We start from the raw sequence: 22,029 nt of genomic DNA on the forward strand, positions 1-22,029 counted from the left end.
TGGGAGTCCCAATCAATATATGGAAAATTAAAATCCCCTACCACCACAACTTTATGTTTCCTGCAGTTGCCTACTATCTCTCTGCAGATTTGCTCTTCCAATTCTCGTTGACTATTGGGTGGTCTGTAATAGAATCCCACTAATGTGGCCCTACCTTTCCTGCTTCTCAGCTCCACCCATAAGGACTCAGTAGACAATCCCTCTAATCTGTCCTGCCTGAGCACTGCTGTAATATTTTCCCTAACAAGCAATGCTATGCTATGTATGTTTGGCATAACATCCCTGCCAGCATTCTGGATCAAAGTCAGGGCTGAATATCCTGAGATAGCCACGAAAGCACTGAAAACATTGCTTCCATTTCCAACATCATATCTCTGCGAAGCGGAGTTTTCTGCAATGAATGCAACGAAAACTAAACTGCAGAATAGACTGGACATAAGGGAACCTCCTTATGACTTATAATTGACTTATCACTATATTCATGCAAGGAAAATATGCGCTGAGTGTTTAATATTAAATTCATTAGATAAACCCTTTTAGAAACAAAATTGCGTGTATTAGCCACTGATAAGTGACTTATAGTTGACTTATCACCTATACTCCGGTCGTGATTAACACCACCTACACCACCCCCCCAGTCCGCGGTGCAAAAAAGGTTGGGGACCCCTGCTCTAAGCTGTGCGTGTGTATGCATGCGCACATGTTTTTCAACCAGCGCACAAAGAAAATTAATGTGCGCACAAAAAGTTAGTTACCTAAAATAATGTAGTAATTAATAATTATACTTTTTGAAAATAATCTTTTAGCTAAATGTTTCTGTTAACTAGTTAGTCCGTTTTTCAAATACCACAATGCACATCACTAATTTACATCACCTCACCTTTCCTGTTCTGGTTTGTACAGCTGCATCAGAGACATTGAAACTTTGATGAGAACTATCTATACAATGTTTTCTCGATCTGCAGTTAAAAGATGTGAATTTACAGAAATTGCAGAGGCCTCTGAAAATGAAGCTGTTGCTTTCAGACCACTTAATGAAGTCAGATGGTTATCTAGACATTTTGCATTGCATGCAATAATAAAAAAATTGAGGCACTGATCACATACTTTGAAGAAGATCAGTCAAATGACCCTGTAGCTAAATACTGTCACAAGAAATTGATAAACATCACATACAGAATAGCTTTACAGGTTTTAAGTGATGTCTTTGATGAACTGGCTGCACTGTGCAAGATTCTGCAAAAGAGTGGCCTGACTCCGATTGATTCACTTCATTTTGCACGAAGCAAAATTAACAAGGTAAGAAAGTAGTATCTGGGAGACAATGTTTTGTGGAGTGACAAAGTTAAAGTTTTGCTAAGCCAACAACATGAGGAAAACATCACAGTAGATACAAGTTCACTGTTGACTTTTATAAATAGTCTTTGTGTTCACTTAGAAGAAGGGTTTCCTGAAGATGAGGTACAAGAATGGTCAGCTTTTGATTTCTCCACAATTGCAGATTGTGACTTCACATTTGGTGATGAACAAGTTAATGTCTTATATCTAAAATATGATGATTTTCTAGCTGAAAATACTGTAAGTTAGTTTAATTATTTCAAATTTTCCATGCAAGAAAAAATTAAATCCAAACTGATTTCAAACTTTGCTCAAATGGTGGCATTTGTACTTCAAAATGCACAGTTTTGCAACCTTGCACAGTTGATGGACATTGGGGGAACCTTTCTTGCGTCCAGTGCGGACTGTGAGCAAGGTTTTAGCCTAATGAATCAACTCAAAAACAAGCTGAGGAACCGTTTAGGTGAATGTCATTTGGATATGTTAATGAGAATCAAAAGCTATCAATTGGATGGAAGTTCTATTAGTCTAGATAGAGTTTACAAAGAATGGGTAAATGCCAAACACAGGAGAGAAAAGAAATAACTGTGACTTAAATATGTATGTTATTTTGTTGTTACTCTGCAGTTTTATGTCAAATATTTTGTAAACCTACATAAACTGTACCATGTGTGCATTCAGTGCACACATACTTTTGTCACAGGAAAAAAATTTACACAAGATTTTTACACACACTGACTACTAAAAATTAGAGGGGACATTGCTCATAGTCCTCTAGTTTCACTCTCCTGAACTCTACAATCAGTTCCTTGGTCTTGCTGACAGTGAGAGGTTGCTGTTAGATGCCACTCAGCCAAATTTTCAATCTCTCTCCTGCCTGCTAATTCATCATCACGTTTGATTTGGCTTACAATCAGAAAATTGAAAATGGTGCTGAAACTGTGCACAGAACAAGAAGAAGTTGAACATAGATGATTTTCTCCATGCACCACTGATTGACATTTTCAATGACTAGAAGCTAGACTTTTCATCTAAAATTAAGTCAGAACTATATTCATGTTCCAAGTTCTCAATCCCTGGATTTAGATTGCTAGAGATCGGCAGAGTCTAGGAGATGCATCCGCTCCCATTCACTCCGCCTGCGATTCTAAACACGTCCTATGGACTGGCGGTGAAAAAGCGGATAGTATCACACATGGCTGCTTCTTTACCCAGAAACCCCTAAGAAAGGGAGCGCCGTCTATCCGCAACGTCTCGGCGGTGCGCAAGCAGAAAGCTTCCAAGCGCTCGGGTACGGATCGTGGGGCTGAGCGAGAGGGAAAGGACCGGGACTGTGGAGCCAAGGTATGTCTAGAGCTCACAATGACTGTCCTTCATTCACGGTTCGGACACTGGTGCCGATGAAATCCCCATCCGGATCCCGTCCCTACCTGCTGCCGATTCCCGAGCTCAAGTGCAGATCCGGAACGGCCTGTAACCTTACGCATGCGCATTGGATCATCTGGTCGCCGATGGTGGAGTCTGCAGATCTGGGAATACAAAGCAGTTCACACAAAACGCTGGAGGAACGCAGCACTCAAGCAACATATATGAAAAATAAAAATTAAAATTTTTTTAAAATATATATGAAAAAGAATAAACAGTTGACGTTTCGGGCCGAGCCCCTTCTTCGGGACTGAGGGGGAAGACGGAAGATACCCGATTAAAGAGGTGAGGGAGTGGAAACAGGTTAGCTGGAAGGTGATAGGTGAAACCCGGTGGGTGGGAAAGGTCAAGAGCTGGAGAAGAATGAATCTGACTGGAGAGGAGAGTGGATCATAGGAGATAGGAAGGAGAAGGGGACCCAGGGGGAAGTAATTGGCAGGTGAGAACACGAGGGAAAAATGACTGGAAGGATATCGGAGCAGAATTAGGCCATTCAGCCCATCGAGCCTGCGCCACCATTCCATCATGGCTGATCCCGGATCCCACTCACCCCACATACCTGCCTTCTCACCATCTTTTCATGCCCTGACCAATCGGGAAACTATCAACTTCCGCCTTACATATACCCACGAACTTGGCCTCCACTGCATTCCACAGATTCACTGCTCTCTGGCTAAAAAAAAAATCCTCCTTATCTCTGTTCTAAAAAGTCACCCCTCAATTTTGATGCTGTGCCCTCTAGTTCTGGATACCCCTACCATGGGAGCATCCTCTCCATATCCAACTTATCTAGTCCTTTCAACATTTGGTAGGTTTCTATGAGATCCCCACTTCTAAATTCCAGTGAGTACAGGCCCAAAGCCACCAAATGCTCCTCATGTTAATTGCTTCCTTTCCAGTATCATCCCATGGACCTCCTCTGGACTCTCTCCAATGACAACACATCCTTTCTGAGATATGGGGCCCAAAACTGATGACAATGGTCTGACTAGTGTCTTTTAAAACCTCAGCATCATCTCCTTGCTCCGCAGAAAGGAGAAAAAGATTCTGTAGATGCTGAAAGTATCAAGCAACACACACAAAGTGCTGGAGGAACTCAGCAGGTCAGGCAGCATCTAAGCAGAGGAATGAACAAGATAGGCATAGTGAGGGGTCTCAGACCGAAATGTTAACTATTTATTTATCTCCATGTGCTGTGTTCAATACTCAGGATAGTGCAGAACACACCAAGATGCCAGCATTCAGGATATTCAACTGAACTTTATTGATAACTCTGCTTGTACAAAATGTGAACTCCCCCCATGTGAGGGTGGCTAACTGAGTTGCATCAGAATATCACTATTAGCTGCCACTACACCATAGATGCTGCCTGACCCACTGAGTACCTCCAGCATCTTGCAGAAATAAACAACTTTTTCAGTCAGTTTCCAGTTAGAAACATAGAAAGCCTACAGCACAACACAGCCCTTTGGCCCACAAAGCTGTGCCGAACATGTCCTTACCTTATAACTACCTAGACTTACCCATAGCCCTCTATTATTCTAAGCTCCATGTACCTATCCAGGAGCCTTTTAAAAGACCCTATCATTTCTGCCTGCACCACTGCCGCCGGCAGCCCATTCCATGCACTTATCACTTTCTGTGTAAAAAAAACTTGCCCCTGACATCTCCTCTGTACTTACTTCCAAGCACCTTAAAATTATGCCCTCTCGTGCTAGCCATTTCAGCCCTAGGAAAAGCCTCTGACGATCCACACAATCAATGCCTCTCATCTCGTACACCTCTATCAGGTCACCTCGCATCCTCCGTCGCTCCAAGGAGAAAAGACCGAGTTCACTTAACTTATTCTCATAAAGCATGCTCCCCAATCCAGGCAACATCCTTTTAAATCTCCTCTGCACCCTTTCTATGGTTTCCACATTGTTCCTGTAGTGAGGCGACCAAAATTGAGCAGAGTACTCCAAGTGGGGTCTGACCAGGGTCGTATATAGCTGCAACATTACCTCTCAGCTCTTAAACTCAATCCCATGGTTGATGAAGGCCAATGCACCATATGCCTTCTTAACCACAGAATCAACCTGCGTAGCAGCTTTGAGTGTCCTATGGACTCGGACCCCAAGATCCCTCTGATCCTCCACACTGCCAAGAGTCTTACCATTAATGCTATGTTTGGCCATCATATCTGACCTACCAAAATGAACCACCTCACACTTATCTGGGTTGAACTCCATCTGCCACTTCTCAGCCCAGTTTTGCATCCTATCTATGTCTTGCTGTAACCTCTGACAGCCCTCCACACTATCCACAACACCCCCAACCTTTGTGTCATCAGCGAATTTACTAACCCATCCCTCCACTTCCTCATCCAGATCATTTATAAAAATCATGAAGAGTAGGGATCCCAAAACAGATCCCTGAGGCACACTACTGGTCACCCTCCATGCAGAATATGACCCGTCTACAATCACTCTTTGCCTTCTGTGGGCAAGCCAGTTCTGGATCCACAAAGCAATGTCCTCTTGGATCCCATGCCTCCTTACTTTCTCGATAAGCTTTGCATGGGGTACCTTATCAAATGCCTCACTGAAATCCATATACACAACATCTATAGCTCTACATTCATAAATGTGTTTAGTCACATCCTCAAAAAATTCAATCAGGCTCGTAAGGCACAACCTGCCTTTGACAAAGCCATGCTGACTATTCCTAATCATATTATGCCTCTCCAAATGTTCATAAATCCTGCCTCTCAGGATCTTCTCCATCAACTTACCAACCACTGAAGTAAGACTCACTGGTCTATAATTTCCTGGGCTATCTCTACTCCCGTTCTTGAATAAGGAAACAACATCCGCAACCCTCCAATCCTCCGGAACCTCTCCCATCCCATTGATGATGCAAAGATCATCGCCAGAGGCTCGGCAATCTCCTCCCACGCTTCCCACAGTAGCCTAGGGTACATCACATCCGGTCCCAGAGACTTATCCAACTTGATGCTTTCCAAAAGCTCCAGCACATTCTCTTCCTTAATATCTATGTGCTCAAGCTTTTCAGTCATCCCTCCAATCGCCAAGATCCTTTTCCGTAGTGAATACTGAAGCAAAGTATTCGTTAAGTACCTCTGCTATCTCCTCTGGCTCCGTACACACTTTTCCACTGTCACACTTGATTGGTCCTATTCTCTCACGCCTTATCCTCTTGTTCTTCACATACTTGTAGAATGCCTTGGGGCTTTCCTTAGTCCTGTCCACCAAGGCCTTCTCATGGCCCCTTCCGGCTCTCCTAATTTCATTCTTAAGTCCCTTCCTGCTAGCCTTATAATCTTATATTCTGCCATCATGTTTGACCTATCAAAATGAACCACCTCACACTTACCTGGGTTGAGCTCTATCTGCCACTTCTCAGCCCAGTTTTGCATCCTATCAATGTCCTGCTGTAACCAATTGTTATTTTTTTTTACACACAGTACAGCACAGGAACAAACCCTCCTGTCCACAGTGCTGTGCTGAACCAGCTAAAAAGTAAATTAAAACCCCTCAAAAACTAATCTCTGACCAGCACAATGTCCAAATCCCTCCATCTTCCTCACATTCCTGTTAATATCTAAATGTCTCTTAAAAGCCTCTAATGTATTTGCCTCTACCACCATACCAGGTAGTGCATTCCAAGCATCCACTGCTCTCTGAGTAAAAATCTTACCCCCTCTCATCCCCTTTGAACCTACCTACCCCCTTTCACCTTTAACGTATGGTCTCTGGTGTCATGTACCGTTTCATGAGGTTGTCCAATATACAGAAACAAACTACAACAATTCAGACTGGCTCACCTATTCTTGCATTTATTATTCACTTGCAAGGGAAAACCACCTGCAAACATTATGCTGGAGAATAGTTTTCGATCCTATGTGTCAAAGAAAGCACTTTTTTTACAAAGAACAGTAATTAAGTTGCTTCATTCCATAATAGCGTTCTTCTGTTATCTTGTTCTTATATTTGTTCTTTAGAAACTCTATGCTGTTTACCTCTGTCATCAAAACGTCCCCTCCGGTCATAAAACAAATCACCTGTCATGGAAAACACCCTCCCATTATAAAACACATAGACTTATAAGCTTTCCCCCCCAAACAGGCAAAACACCCTGGGACTTCATAGGTTCCATCTTGTTCACATTACATCTTACAGAAGTTACAAATTCATAAAGTCTTCAGAGTTACAGATATATTTCTACAATCCCTCCCTTTCTGTCAATATGATCAAAACACAATTGTTAAAGTCTTTCTGAGGCCTCCATCAGTTAGAGTTCACCATGGATATTGTGTCCTTGCTGTCTAGATACGCAAGCCAGGGCAATACAATATGGTGAGCAAGCTGTTGCCCATGTTGCAAGCTCCCTGTCTCCACGCAACTGATGAACCCAAAGGAATGGCAGAGACCGATACAGTGTGGTAGCAGGAACATCGCAGGAGTGGCCAGTCAGCATTGAACTCAATGTAGGACTGCGTCTGCAACTCCAGCTCTGGATTTTTCCCTCAGGGTTTACTCCTGAAGCCTTACCCATGACTAGGTATAGCCGCAAGGCAGCGGAGGTTTGAGATCAGAGTTTTCCTTTCTCCAGATGAGCTGCCAACCATGGCTGACAAGCCCCATCTGCCCAAAGCAACAGGTTTTAAGGTGGCGGTAATACACCTTTGCCCCTTCTGTTAGTACAAACAGTTCCGCTGGGCTTAGTAGCTAAGCCACACGTGAAGGCCAGGAGCTGGACTTGGTTATCAGAGCCTATCTGAGGCACATGCCATTGGGAGCATTTAATAGGTAGTGGCAGCCTGCCCCACCAACACTCCCAGCTATAACAACCTTAAGCAGCCGATTGTTAAAAGTATGAGTACAGTAATAAAAGTGATTTCAGGCATTTGTGTCATGAAACAGTCTCAGGACTCCAGTTCAGCAAAATCCCCTTTTTCTGGTCCACACCAACGGGTACCCAGTTTCAGTATTCTCTCTTTCTGAGTCCTTCTAAACTACACAGAAATTGCAAAAGATTAACAGATATTATTGTTATACCGTAATGTAGGAAAGTCACCCAACGTCCTCTTTCTGGAGTATTATAATTGTAAAACTGATCTTCACACTAAATCTTTTCGGTGGCCTCTCGGATACGATTGGCAAATTGAGTTATGTCTTCGAATTCGACGTGTGTAAGTGAAACGCCCTGGTTCTGTCAGGGCCCACATGCCTCCTTTCTTGGATAAAACAAAAGTCCAAAGTCATTCAGGTTTGCAATGCCACTGTATGCACCGCTACCAATTCTGCCGACAATTTAGATATTGCTTGTTGGGTTTGATTGAGGGTATATGCACTTTCATTTGCTAACTTTCCCAACGCTAATGCCATGTTAATCAGCTCCCAAATTGCCTTGCCAGTTTCCGAGGCAAATGTTACTTTCCCCAAGGTTCAACACGAATCCTTTTTACCCTGGGGTTAGCATTGTCGTATGGGGGTACTCGTTTCCAAGTTTATATCTCCATCTTCCCCCAATGACATTCTGGCTATACCAATTAGAGGAGGAAGGGGGTCCATGTTCCAGAAACCAAACATATCCTGGGCTGAGGGCTTGGACCCATCAAAGTAACATCTCTGTTTCATTGAAAGGCACAGGAAAAGGGACACCCCAAAATCTACATGTGCCAGCACAGCCATAAAAACCTAGCAGCATGAGTGTTCATGGCAGTCACATCTGTCAGGGACAAGCGAATCCAACCGCTGCCATTCCGGACTCTCAGTAGGTTTTTTTAAATGTCGTTAAGCACCTTCTTACAGTGAGAAGTGCGAATCCATGACGGCTTTACTCTTACAAACAAGCATCCAGTCCTGCCAAAGGGTTTTGGCCAGAAATATCGACTGTACTCTTCCATAGATACTGCCTGGCCTGCTGAGTCCCTCAAGCATTTTGTGTCTGTTCCATGGCTTTACTTTTGTCTGGATGACTGTATTAGTGAACAGCAAAACCAGAAAAGGTACTTCAAATCGAGGTTCCAAACAGTTCTTTCTTTTAAATCTCTGCACTACCACATAGTCTCCAAGTTCAATGCTTTTCGATCTGTTTAAAACAATCTTTCTTCTCAGCTGGCGATATCTGCACGACATTCATAGCAGTTTGTAAATCCTGACACTGATGTTTCTATTTCTCTAATTCTGTATTTGCCTCTTTATACTCCTCTTCAGTTTTCTCCTTTTCTCATGTTACGTGTTCACACTAAGCCCGGATCAAATTTGCCTGACTCTGCTCCCTCAGAATTTCATTTTCCTTCCTCTCTCTTCAGCTCTATGATTTCAGGTTCAGAACTCATTGGCAGGAACTACTTGTGTCTTGCGTTCAATTGCTGTGATTTGGTTATCCCAGAGCAATGTTCATCAAATATTTCACAAGATGGAGGTTACAAAGCAACTTTACAAAATGTCAGCTTCCATTCCTTCAACCTCATGACAAGAACAAGGACAGATGGTTTGTCTACTTCCACTTTCCTTGACCCATTGAAGTTCAACATTTTCTTCCATATTTTAATTCCTTCATGGCCAACAGTGGTCTATTTTAACAACCCAGCAGTGTGACACACAGCCCTTTAGAAGCAGTGAAAATAACTCATAATGTTAAAGTGAACAGGAGATTGAAGGTTAACTACCAATGTCATTCCTCCTTGGCCCAGAGATTTAATGGAAGAAGAACATGTCAGACGTAACTGCATTCAGTTTGCTTTATCTTCTTCAGTCTGCAGAAAGTCATGAAGAAAATTTAAGGGAAAACTCTTCATCCACAGACTGGTGACTGTTTGGATCCCATCACTACAAGGAATGTGATAGGTCAATAGAATTTGAAAGGTCTGATGTCGAACAGAAATACTGGCAGATACCAGCTGGGCTAGGTTGACTCACTACTGTGCACTGGTGTGTTGTAAATTCACTAATGCACACACCACAATCCTCGCTGGTGCCAATGATCCAAAAATCTTATGCCCTCCCTCCTACACCAACTCCTTAGCTACATGGTAAACTGTATAATCTTCCTCGTTCTGGCACATTACACAGATGGCAATCCTGAGATCACAACCCAGCATGTGCTGCCCTAACCTGGCGCCTCACTCCCTGAACTCCCACTGCAGAAACTCATTACTCTTAATAATGCTGAAGACTCTCAATCTGAGATGTCCCAAACCCTGACACCAGGGAGGCCACATACCATTCGGGAATATCATTCTCATCCACGGAACCTTTTCTCTGTTCCCCAAACTAACGAACTGCTGATCAGCGCAGTTTGCCTCTTCTCCCCCCGCCCCCTCCCCCCCATTCCCTTCTAAGTCACATAGACAGACTCAGTGCCAGAGACCCAACTGCTGTGACTTTCCTCTGCTAGGTCATTCCCCCAGCAGTATTCAAAGTGATATACCTGTTGTTCAGCGGGATGGCCTCAAGGGTACTCTGCACTGGCTCCTTAACCTCTTTCCCCTTCCTGACGATCACCCAGTTTTCAGTACCCTGCACCTCGGGTGTAACTATCTCTCTATATCACCCCCTCAGCCTCCTGAATGATCCAGAGTTCATCCAGTTCCAGCTCCAACTCCTTAATACGGATTGTTAGAAGCTGTTGCTGGATCTCTTCTCAGAGAGATCTTCATAACTCCCACATCCAAAAGGAGCATTTCACTTCCCTGCCTGGCATCTCGACTGTTCTAATTTAGCAAATGTAAACAAAGGGGCAAAAAAAAAAATCTACCTACAGTTTATTTTTTCCTTCTTTGACCAAAGCCTCTCCTCCCTGAAGCGTCTATGACACCTAAAGCCTCAAAATCTCCACTCTGACCCAGTCCGCTCTGATGCTGACCGCCTCACTTTTCCTGCTTTAATTTGTTCTTGCTAATCAATCCCAAATGCTGATTGGCCACAGCTCAAAGCTTCAAAAAAATACAACTGTTAGCTGTTGTCTTTAATACTTGGGTAAGTGAACCTGAGTGAGTTGCGTCCTGTCGTATCTGACTGGTCTCTGGTCAAAACTCCAAAAAAAATGTGTTGGTATTTCAGTGGAATAAAGGAAATTACAATGACATGAAAGGAGAACTGGCCAAGGTTGACTGGAAAGGGACACTAACAGGAAGGACAGCAGAGCAGCAATGGCTGGAGTTTCTGCGAAAAATGAGGGAAATGCAAGACAGATATATTCCAAATAAGAAGAAATTTTCAGTTGGAAGAAGGACACTACCGTGGCTGACAAGTGAAGTCAGAGTCAAAGTAAAAGCAAAAGAGAGGACATACAAGAAAGCCAAAGCCAGTAGGAAGATAGAGGATTGGGAAGCTTTTTAAAACTTGCAGAAGGAAACTAAGAAGGTCATTCGGAAGGAAAAGATGAATTATAAAAGGAAGCTGGTGACTAACATCAAAGAAGATAATAAAGGCTTTTTTTAAGTATATAAAGAGTAAAAGAGAGTTGAGGGTAGATATAGGACCAATAGAAAATGATGCTGGAGATATTGTAATGAGAGATGCAGAGATGGCAGAAGAACTGAATGCATATTTTGCATTAGTGGAAGAAATCTGAAGTGTACTGAACATTCAAGAGTGTCAGGGAAGTGAAGTACATGCAGTGAAAATTGCAACTGAGAAGGTGTTCAGGAATCTTAATGGTGTGATGATGGATAAATCTCCTGGACCTCATGGAGTGCACCCCCGGGTTCTGAAGGAAGTAGCTGGAGAGATTGCAGAGGCATTATCGATCATCATTCAAAAATCAATAGATTCTGGCATTGTACCGGATGACTGGAAAATTGCAAATGTTACTCTGCTATTTAAGAAGAGTGGGAGGCAGCAGAAAGGAAACTTTAGGTCTGTTAGACTGACATCAGTAGCTGGAAAGCTGTTGGAATTGATAGTTAGGGTTGACATTACAGGTACTCCTGGAGGCACATGACAAGATAGGCCAAAGCGAGCATAGCTTCCTGAAAGAAAAATCCTGCCTGCCTAACAAGCAGCGTAGACAAAGGGGATGCAGTAGATGTGGTGTACTTGGATTTTCAGAAGGCTTTTGACAAGCTGCAGCATATGAGGCTGCTTAGCAAGATAAGAGCCCATGGAATTACAAGTAAGTTACTAGCATGGGTGGAGCATTAGCTGATCAGCAGAAAACAGAGAGTGGGAATAAAGGGATCCTATTCTGGCTGGCTGTCGGTCACCAGTGGAGTTTCACAGGGGTCGGTGTTGGGACCGCTGCTTTTTACGATGTATGTCACCATGATTTGGACTATGGGATTAATGGATTTGTGGCTAAATTTGCCGATGATACAAAGATAGGTGGAGAAGTGGGTAGTGTTGAGGAAACGGAGAGCCTGCACAGAGACTTGGATAGTTTAGAGGAATGGGCAATGAAGTGGCAAATGATATACAATGGTCATGCACTTTGGTGGAAGAGATAAACGAGCAGACTATTATTTAGATGGGGAGAGAATTCAAAATGGAGAGATGCAAAGGGACTTGGGAGTCATTGTGCAGGATACCCTAAAGGTTAACTTCCAGGTTAAGTCGGCGATGAAGAAGGTGAATGAAAGGTTGGCATTCATTTCTAGAGGTATAGAATATAAGAACAGGGATGTGATGTTGAGGCTCTACAAGACACTCGTGAGACCATACTTGGAGTATTGTGTGCAGTTTTGGGCTCCTTATTTTAGAAAGGATATACTAATATTGAAGAGGGTTTAGAGAAGATTCACGAGAATGATTCCAGGAATGAAAGGGTTACCGTATGAGGAACGTCTGGCAGCTCTTGGGTTGTATTCCCTGGAGTTCAGGAGAATGGGGGGGGGGGGATCTCATGGAAACATTCTGAATGATAAAAGGCCTGAAAGATTAGATATGACAAAATTATTTCCCATGGTAGGGGAGTCTAGGACAAGAGGTTAACTTGCAGGTTGAGTCAGTGGTGAGGAAGGCAAATGCCATGTTAGCATTCATTTCAAGGAGTCCAGAATATAAGAGCAAGGATGTGATGCTGAGGCTTTATAAGGCATCGGTGAGGCCTCACCTTGAGTATTGTGAATAGTTTTGGGCCCCTCATCTTAGAAAAGATGTGCTGGCATTGGAGAGGGTCCAGAGGAGGTTCACAAGGATGATTCTCAGAATGAAAGGGTTATCATACGAGGAACATTTGATGGCTCTGGGTCTGTACTCGCTGGAATTCAGAAGGATGCGGGTGGGATCTCATTGAAACCTTTCAAATGTTGAAAGGCCTGGACAGAGTAAATGTGGAAAGGATGTTTCCCATGGTGGGAGAGTCTAGGACAAGAGGGCACAGCCTCAGGATTGAGGGGTGCCCTTTCAAAACAGAAGTGTGGAGAAATTTCTTTAGCCAAAGGGTGGTGAATTTGTGGAATTTGTTGCCACATGCAGCTGTGGAGGGCAGGTCATTGGGTGTATTCAAGGCAGAAATTGATAGGTTCTCGATTGGTCATGGCATCAAAAGTTACAGGGAGAAGGCTGGGAACTGGGGTTGAGGAGGAGAGAAAAAAGATCAGCCATGATTGAATGGTGGAGCAGACTCAATGGGCCAGATGGCCTAATTCTGCTCCTATGTCTTACGGTGTTACGGATGTGTTGGTTGTGATCTTTCAAGAATCACTTGATTCTGGCATGGAGCCAGAGGACAGGAAGATTGCAAATGTTACTCCACTCTTTAAGAAGGGAGGAATGTATAGCTTAACCTCAGTGGTTAGGAAAGTGTTGTAGTCTATAACTGAGGATGAAGTTTCAAGATACTTACAGAGCACTGATAAAATAAGTCAAAGTCAGCATGGTTTCTATAAAGGAGAATCTTGCCCGACAATTTGTTAGAGTTCTTCGAGGAAGTAACAAGTAGGGTGGACAAAGGAGAGGCAGAGAATGTCATTTACTTGAATTTTCAGAAGGCGTTTGATAAGGTGCCTCACATGAGGCTGCTTAACAAGATAAAACCCTGTGGCATTACAGGAAAGATAATGGCATAGATAATGGAATGACTGACAAGCAGGAGGCAGCGAGTGGGAATAAAAGGTACCTTTTCTGGTTGGCTGCCATTGACTAGTGATGTTCCTCATGGGTCAGTATTGGAAGCGCTACTTTTTACATTGTTTGTTAATGATTTAGATAATGGAATTGATGGCTTTGTAACAGTTTGTGGTTGATACGAAGATAGATGGAGGGGTAGGTAGTCCTGAGGAAGCAATGTGATTACAACAGAACTTAGACAAATTGGAAGAATGGGCAAAAAAGTGGCGGATGGAATACAGTGTTGGGAAATATATGATAATACATTTTGGTAAAAGGAACAATAGTGCGGTCTATTATCTAAATGGGGAGAAAGATCAAATATCAGAGGTGCAGATGGACTTATGAGTCCTTGTGCAAGACTCCCAGAAGGTTAATTTAGAGGTTGAGTTTGTGGTAAAGAAGACAAATGCAATATTGGTATTTATTTCAAAGGGAATATAATATACAAAATAAGGAGATAATGCTGAGATCTTATAAGACACTAGAGTGGCTGCACTTGGAGTATTGTCAACAGTTTTGGGCTCCATATCTCAGAAAGAAAGTGTTGTCATTGGAGACAGTCTAGAGGAGGTTCGCGAGGATGATTCCAGGAATGAAGGGGGTTAATGAAGTGGGGAATGGGACCTGCTCTCGGTGTCTCATGACTGGCCGTTATTCGATATATCAATGATGTGGCCTAGAAGATTAGTGCAACTTCTGAGTTTCTGGATTTTGTGGCTCTGGAGGCGGGTGGACTCGAGGTCGGTGCCTCTGCAGGAAACCAGTGTGTCATGGGAGACAGAAGAGCGAAAGCAGCAATCTGGCTGCTGGCTGTGTGCTGAGAGACCCAAGTTCTTTGGGCACAGAGCTCAGAAAAAGTGACATAATGGACTTTTAACATTGCAAATCAGCAACTTGTTTGTTATGTCTCCCCTCTCGCTGTGAAACGGAGACATCTCTTTTTCCCTTATTAGGGGGAGAGAGAGAGAGACTGGGTGAAGGAGTGGAGTTTGGGGTACTGCAAGTGTGTGTCTTTATTGATTTTTTGCTGCACATTTGAGTGCTCTGTGGGGGCCACCTATGCTTTTTTTGCTGGTGGGGAGGGGGGTCGTTGCTTTGCTGCTGCTAATGCATGGGAGGGAGGAGCTGAGGGGGCTTTGGGGTTCTAATATTTAACTGTCATTCATTCTTTGGGGCACTCCTCTGTTTTTGTGGATGGTTGTGAAGAAAAAGTATTTCAGAGTGTATATTGTATACATTTCTCTGACATTAAAGATATCTTTGAAACCTTTGAAACATATGAGGAACGTTTGGCAGCTATGGGCCTGTACTCACAGGAATTTAGAAGGATGTGTGGGGATCTCAGTGAAACCTACCCAGTGTTGAAAGGACTAGATAGGGTGCAGAGCAGCAATGGCTGAGCTTCTTGGGAAAATGGGGAAGGTACAGGATAGATGTATTCCAAAAGCAAAGAATTACTCAAATGGGAAAATAGTACAACTATGTCTGACAAGGGAAGGCAAAGCCAATGTAAATGCAAAAGAGAGTGCATACAACAAAGCAAAAATGAATGGGAAGATAGATGATTGGGAAGCTTTTAAAAAACCTGCAGAAAAAAACTAAAAACATCATTGGGAGAGAAAAGGTGAAATATGGAAGCAAGCGAGCAAACAATGTCAAGGTGGATAGAAAAGGCTTTTTGAAGTATATATATAAAAAAAAAGAAATTAGAGTGGATATAGAACCACTAGAAAGTGAGACTGGAAAAATAATGGGGGACAAGGAGATGGCAGATGAGCTAAATGAGTATTTTGCATCAGTCCTCACTGTGTAAGACATCAGCAGTGTGCCAATTGTTGAAGGGTGTGGGGGAAGGGAAGGGAATGCAGTTACTATTACAAGGGAGAAGGAGCTCAAAAAGCTGAAAGGCCTAAAGCAATATATGTCACCTGGACCAGATGAACTGTACCCTAGGGTTCTGAAAGAGGTAGCTTTAGAGTTTGTGGTGGAATCAGAACTAATCTTTCAAAAATCTTTGGACCCTGGCATAGTGCCAGAGGACTGGAAAATTGCAAATATCACTCCACTCTTTAAGAAAGGAGGAAGGCAGCAAAAAGGAAATTACAGACCAGTTAGCCTGGCCTCAGTGGTTGGGAAGATGTTAGAGTCAATCGTTAAGGATGAAGTGATGGAGTACTTGATGACACAGGGCAAGATAGTACAAAGTCAGCATGGTTTCCTTCATGGAAAATCCTGCCTGATGAACTTCTGGGAATTTGAGATTACAAGTAGGATAGATAAAGGGGATGCAGTGCGTGTTGTACATTTAGACTTTTAGATGGCCTTTGACAAGGTGCCACACATGAGGCTGCTTACCAAGTGAAAAGCCCATGGTATTACAGGAAAATTACTAACATGATTAGAGCATTGATTGATTGGTAGGAGGCAGTGAGCGGGAATAAAAGGATCCTTTTCTGGTTGGTTGCCGGTGACTAGTGTTCCACAGGGGTCGGTGTTGGATCCTCGTATGATAACCTCGCTACTGGGTCTGTACTCACTGGAATTCAAAAGGATGAGAGGGATCTCATTGAATCCTTGCAAATGTTGAAAGGCGTAGATGTGGAAAGGATGTTTCCCATGATGGGAGAGCCCAGGACAAGAGGGCACAGCCTCAGGATAGAGGGATGCCCTTTCAGACAGAGATGCGGAGAATCTTTGCATCATCAATGAGGACAGGAGAGGTTCCGGAAGATTGGAGGGTTGAGGATGTTGTTCCCTTATTCAAGAAAGGTAGTGGAGATAGCCCAGGAAATTATAGACCAGTGAGTCTTACTTCAGTGGTTGGCAAGTTGTTGGAAAAGATCCTGAGAGGCAGGATTTATGAATATTTGGAGATGTATAATATGATTAGGAATAGTCAGCATGCCTTTGTCAAAGGCAGGTTGTGCCTTACGAACCCTATTGAATTTTTTGAGGATGTGACTAAACACATTGATGAAGGTAGGGCAGCAGATGCATTTTATATGGATTTCAGCAGGCATTTGATAAGGTACCCCATGCAAGGCTTATCGAGAAAGGAGGCATGGAATCCAAGGGGACATTGCTTTGTGGATCCAGAACTGGCCCCAAAAGGCAAAAAGTGGTTGTAGATGGGTCATATTCTACATGGAGGCTGGTGACCAGTGGTGTGCCTCTGTTCTAGGACCCCTACTCTTCGTGATTTTTATAAATGACATAGATGAAGAAGTGGAGGGGTGGGTTAGTAAATTTGCTGATGACACAAAGGTTGGAGGTGTTGTGGACAGTGTGGAGGGCTGTCAGAGGTTACAGTGGAACATTGATAGGATGCAAATCTGGGCTGAGAAGTGGCAGATGAAGTTCAACCCAGATAAGTGTGAGGTGGTTCATTTTGGTACATCATATAGGATGGCAGAAAATGTTTTTTTTTTAAAGCATGTTGCACCAGACATTTAGCCACTCTTGTCTGGCACGTGTTGTCAGGATTAACCGGGTCACGATATGAACATTCCTGACTCGCCCCTTGTATTTTTTTTTTTACGAGGCCCAGTGGCTAGCTCGGCGCTCAACCCGGCATGGATGGAAAGCGTGCTCGTGGGTGGCCCAACTTGGATTCGAAATCGGGAGCCTTAGCTCCAGAGTCCGGCGCTAATCCCATTGCTCCACCAGTATTAATGGTAAGGCTCTGGGCAGTGTGGAGGATCAGAGGGATCTTGGGGTCTGAGTCCATAGGACACTGAAAGCTGCTGTGCAGGTTGACTCTGTGGTTAAGAAGGCATACAGTGCATTGGCCTTCATCAATCGTGGGATTGAGTTCAGGAGCAGAGAGGTAATGTTGCAGCTATATAGGATCCTGGTTAGACACCACTTGGGAGTACTGTGCTCAGTTCTGGTCGCCTCACTACAGGAAGGGTGTGGAAACCATAGAAAGGGTGCAGAGGAGATTTACAAGGATGTTGCCTGGATTGGGGAGCATGCCTTAAGAGAATAGGTTGAGTGAACTCGGCCTTTTCTCCTTGGAGCGACGGAGAATGAGAGGTGACCTGACAGAGATGATGATGAGAGGCATTGATCGTGTGGATAGTCAGAAGCTTCTTCCCAGGGCTGAAATGTCTAACACGAGAGGGCACAGTTTTAAGGTGCTTGGAAGTAGGTACAGAGGAGATGTCAGGGGCAAGTTTTTTTTTTTTACGCAGAGTGGTGAATGTGTGGAATGGACTGCTGGCGACGGTGGTGGAGGCGGATATGATAGGGTTGTTTTAGAGACTTCTGTATAGGTATATGGAGCTTAGAAAAATAGAGGACTGTGGGTAACCTTAGGTAAATTCTAAGGTAAGGACACGTGCTGCACAGCTTTGTGGACTGAAGGTCCTGTACTGTGCTGTAGGCTTTCTATGTTTCTATGCTCCCCAATCCAGACAACATCTTTGTAAATCTCCTCTGCATCCTTTCTATAGTTTCCACATCCTTCCTTTAGTGAGGTGACCAGAACTGAGCACAGTACTTCAAGTGGGGTCTGACCAGGGTCCTATATAGCTGTAACAATACCTCTTGGTAATGTGCAAGTCGTACTTTCCCCAGAAGAGATCCCAGTGATCCATAAATCTCAACCCTTGCTCCCTGCACCAGTTCCTCAGCCACGCACTCACCTACCAAATCATCCTATTCTACCCTCACTGCAGCGTGGCACAGGCAGCAATCTAGAGATTACTACCCTGAAGGTGCAGTTTCTCAGCTTACTACCTAGCTCCCTAAAATCTCTCTTCACAACCTCCTCACCTTGACTACCTATGTCATTGATACCAATATGTACCAAGACTTCTGGCTGCTCCCCCTTGCCCTTCCTTGTGAATGCCATGGACCCGATCCGTGACATCCCTGATCCTGGCACCAGGGAGGCAACATACCATCCAGGTGTCTCCATCTCACCCACAGAATTTAGCCTGTTCCTTTGACTATGCAATCTCCAATCAACACTACAATTCTCTTCACCTCTCTTCTCTTCTGAGCCACAGCACCAAACTCCGTGCCAGACACCCAGTCACTGTGATCCCCTCATAAGGTCGACCCCTCATTTATATTTAGAATTGTAAATTTATTATTGAGGGAACGGCCACTGACTGTGCATTCCTCCTCCTTCTCCTGACACTCACTCAGTTACTGTCCCTGCAATCTAGGAGAGACTACCTTCCTGTAGCGCCTCTCTACCCCCTCCCCATTCTCCCGTATGAATCGAAGTCATTCAGCTACAGCTCAGTGCACCCGATGCAGACGTGTTTATCTGGGAGAGAGATGGTCCACACTCTTCTATCGGGTTCTTTCTTCCCCAGCTCTTGACCTTCACTCACCTGGCTTCATCTATCACCTTCCAAGCTAGCCTCTTTCTCTCCCCCACCCCCATCTTTTTATTCTGGAAACTTCCCCCTTCCGTCTCAGTCCTGAAGAAGGGATGGGAACGAAATGTCAGCCGTACAGTCTTTTCCATAGATACTGCCTGAGCTGTTGCGTTCCTCTAATATTCTGCGTTCGCAGTCCGCGACCAGGCGATTAAATGAGCATGCGTACGGGTAGCAGACAGGTCCGGCCGGGGATAGTGCGCATGCGCTTGAACAGTGAACAAAGGCTCCTGGAGAATCAGCAGCAGGTAGGCGCTGGGCTTTGGTCGGGCACTTCATCGGCACCAGTGTCCGAACCGTGACTGAGCGACAATTACTGTGAGCTCCGGAGATACCGTGGCTCCGCATCCCGAGACAGACGCAGCCCTTTCCCCCTCTCTCAGCCCCGCGATCCGTACCGGGCCCCGCGGTAATTTCTGCTGGTGGCGCCATTTCTGTAGCGCATGCGTATCGCTGGACAGTGGCGGGTAGACGGGTGTCTCATTCGTGGGAATTTCTGGTCAAGGAGCAGCCATGGGTGACGATCCTTTACCAGCGTTTTCTCCTCCAGTCCATACGGAGTGTTTGGAACCTTGGGGAGAGAGTGGGAGCTGATGGAGCCCACAAGCACTGTCGAGCTCCAGATATCTAAATCCATGGATTGGGAACTCGGAACGAAAATATAGTTGTGAGTTCATCTCCAATTATGAGTTTACATTCCATAAGATAGGGGCGCAGAATTAGGCTATTTAGCCCATTGGGTCTGCTCCATCATTATCCTCAGCCCTTTCTCCCATCCCCCAACCCTTCATTCTCTGACCAGTCAAGAATCTTTTCCTCCTCCTCCTTCGACTTTTAATGGCGTTTGTCAGTCCAACTTAAAGGTGCGTTACTGCCACCAACTGGACTGGAGTGTGGTGCAGGAAGTTGGAAAATAAAACCCCTACTATTCTTTGTCAACTCGGAATCGGGTTTATTATCATTGGTGAATGTCCTGAAAACTAAATTACCCCAAAAAGCCCTAAAGATTTGAAATAATGAAAGACAACGTTAATTAAAATCACTTCCATAACTTAGTAAAGTTTTAAAATGAAAACTGTCAACCCCGAAAGCTAGTAGTGCAGCCTGCATTTGCTTTCTTTCAACCTGGTATGCTTCACATTGTAAAAGAACGTGTTCAACTGTTTTATAATAATGGCAACACCTCACACTCCAGAGTGATGTTTTCCAACAAGATACAAGGAATAATTAAGCATAGTATGCCCAATTCTAAGTCGAATAAATATAATTCCTTCCCTTCTTGTCTTAACCCCTTCTCCCATCAATCCAACAGTTTTATGTATCCTGTAAAGGTGTCTCCCGGTATGCCCATTATCCCACAGATCTTGCCATAATCCCCTAGTTCTTAGTCTCACCAACCCTTTAGCTTCTGATTTGCTAAGTGGAAGGTCTATATCCACAGATGAACTTTTAACAGCTTTTTTGGCCAAACAATTAACTTGCTCATTCCCCTCAACACTCTTTGTGCAGGGACCCATAAGAAGACATGTAGACCAATACTTTGAATATAAAATGAGGTTTGAAGAGCTTCCAGCAATAAATGAGAGCTAGTGCTAGAACAACCTGTTTTAAGGCTAGTCAAAACAGAAAAAGAATCTGAACAAATTATAACTTTGCAAGCAACACACATAAAAGTTGCTGGTGAATGCAGCAGGCCAGGCAGCATCTCTAGGAAGAGGTACAGTCGACGTTTCCACACGGTAGGCTTATTCAGAAAGTTAGAAGGCGTGGGATCCAGGGAAGTTTGGCCAGGTGGATTCAGAATTAGCTTGCCTGCAGAAGGCAGAGGGTGGTGGTGGAGGGAGTACATTCAGATTGGGGGATTGTGACTAGTGGTGTCCCACAAGGATCTGTTTCATGATTTTTTCACTTTTTTCACTGTTTCACTTTTCATGATTTTTATTAACAACTGGATGTGGGGGTAGAAGGGTGGGTTGGCAAGTTTGCAGACAACACAAAGGTTTGGTGGTGTTGTAGATAGTGTAGACGATTGTCAAAGATTGCAGAGAGACATTGATAGGATGCAGAAGTGGGCTGAGAAGTGGCAGATGGAGTTCAACCCGGAGAAGTGTGAGGTGGTACTCTTTGGAAGGACAAACTCCAAGGCAGAGTACAAAGTAAATGGCAGGATACTTGGTAGTGTGGAGAAGTAGAGGGATCTCGGGGTACATGTCCACAGATCCCTGAAAGTTGCCTCACAGGTGGATAGGGTAGTTAAGAAAGCTTATGGGGTGTTAGCTTTCATAAGTCGAGGGATGGAGTTTAAGAGTCGCGATGTAATGATGCAGCTCTATAAAACTCTGGTTAGGCCACACTTGGAGTACTGTGTTCAGTTCTGGTCACCTCACTATAGGAAAGATGTGGAAGCATTGGAAAGGGTAGAGAGGAGATTTACCAGGATGCTGCCTGGTTTAGAAAGTATGCATTATGATCAGAGATTAAGGGAGCTAGGGCTTTACTCTTTGGAGAGAAGGAGGATGAGAAGAGACATGATAGAGGTGTACAAGATAGGAATAGATAGAGTGGATAGCCAGCGCCTCTTCCCCAGGGCACCACTGCTCAATACAAGAGGACATGGCTTTAAGGTAAGGGGTGGGAAGTTCAAGGGGGATATTAGAGGAAGGTTTTTTACTCAGAGAGTGATTGGTGCGTGGAATGCACTGCCTGAGTCAGTGGTGGAAGCAGATACACTAGTGAAGTTTAAGAGACTACTAGACAGGTATATGGAGGAATTTAAGGTGGGGGCTTATATGGGAGGCAGGGTTTGAGGG

At 44.1% G+C, this 22,029-nt stretch overlaps 2 protein-coding genes across 2 annotated transcripts in view; one reads left to right on the forward strand and one right to left on the reverse strand.

The window, feature by feature from the left end:
- LOC140203745 (uncharacterized) overlaps positions 1–22,029 on the reverse strand; it is a 94,240-nt gene that overhangs the window by 19,165 nt on the left and 53,046 nt on the right. The gene's annotated exons all lie outside the window — the stretch shown is intronic.
- The window catches only part of LOC140204387 (uncharacterized), a 39,616-nt gene continuing 36,987 nt past the window's right edge, over positions 19,401–22,029 (forward strand). Inside the window, exon 1 of the mRNA XM_072271117.1 lies at positions 19,401–19,467. The gene's annotated coding sequence lies outside the window, so the exon portion shown is untranslated. The remainder of the gene's footprint in view (positions 19,468–22,029) is intronic.

This window comes from Mobula birostris, chromosome 10, assembly GCF_030028105.1.
Source record: "Mobula birostris isolate sMobBir1 chromosome 10, sMobBir1.hap1, whole genome shotgun sequence".
Classification (NCBI taxonomy): domain Eukaryota; kingdom Metazoa; phylum Chordata; class Chondrichthyes; order Myliobatiformes; family Myliobatidae; genus Mobula; species Mobula birostris.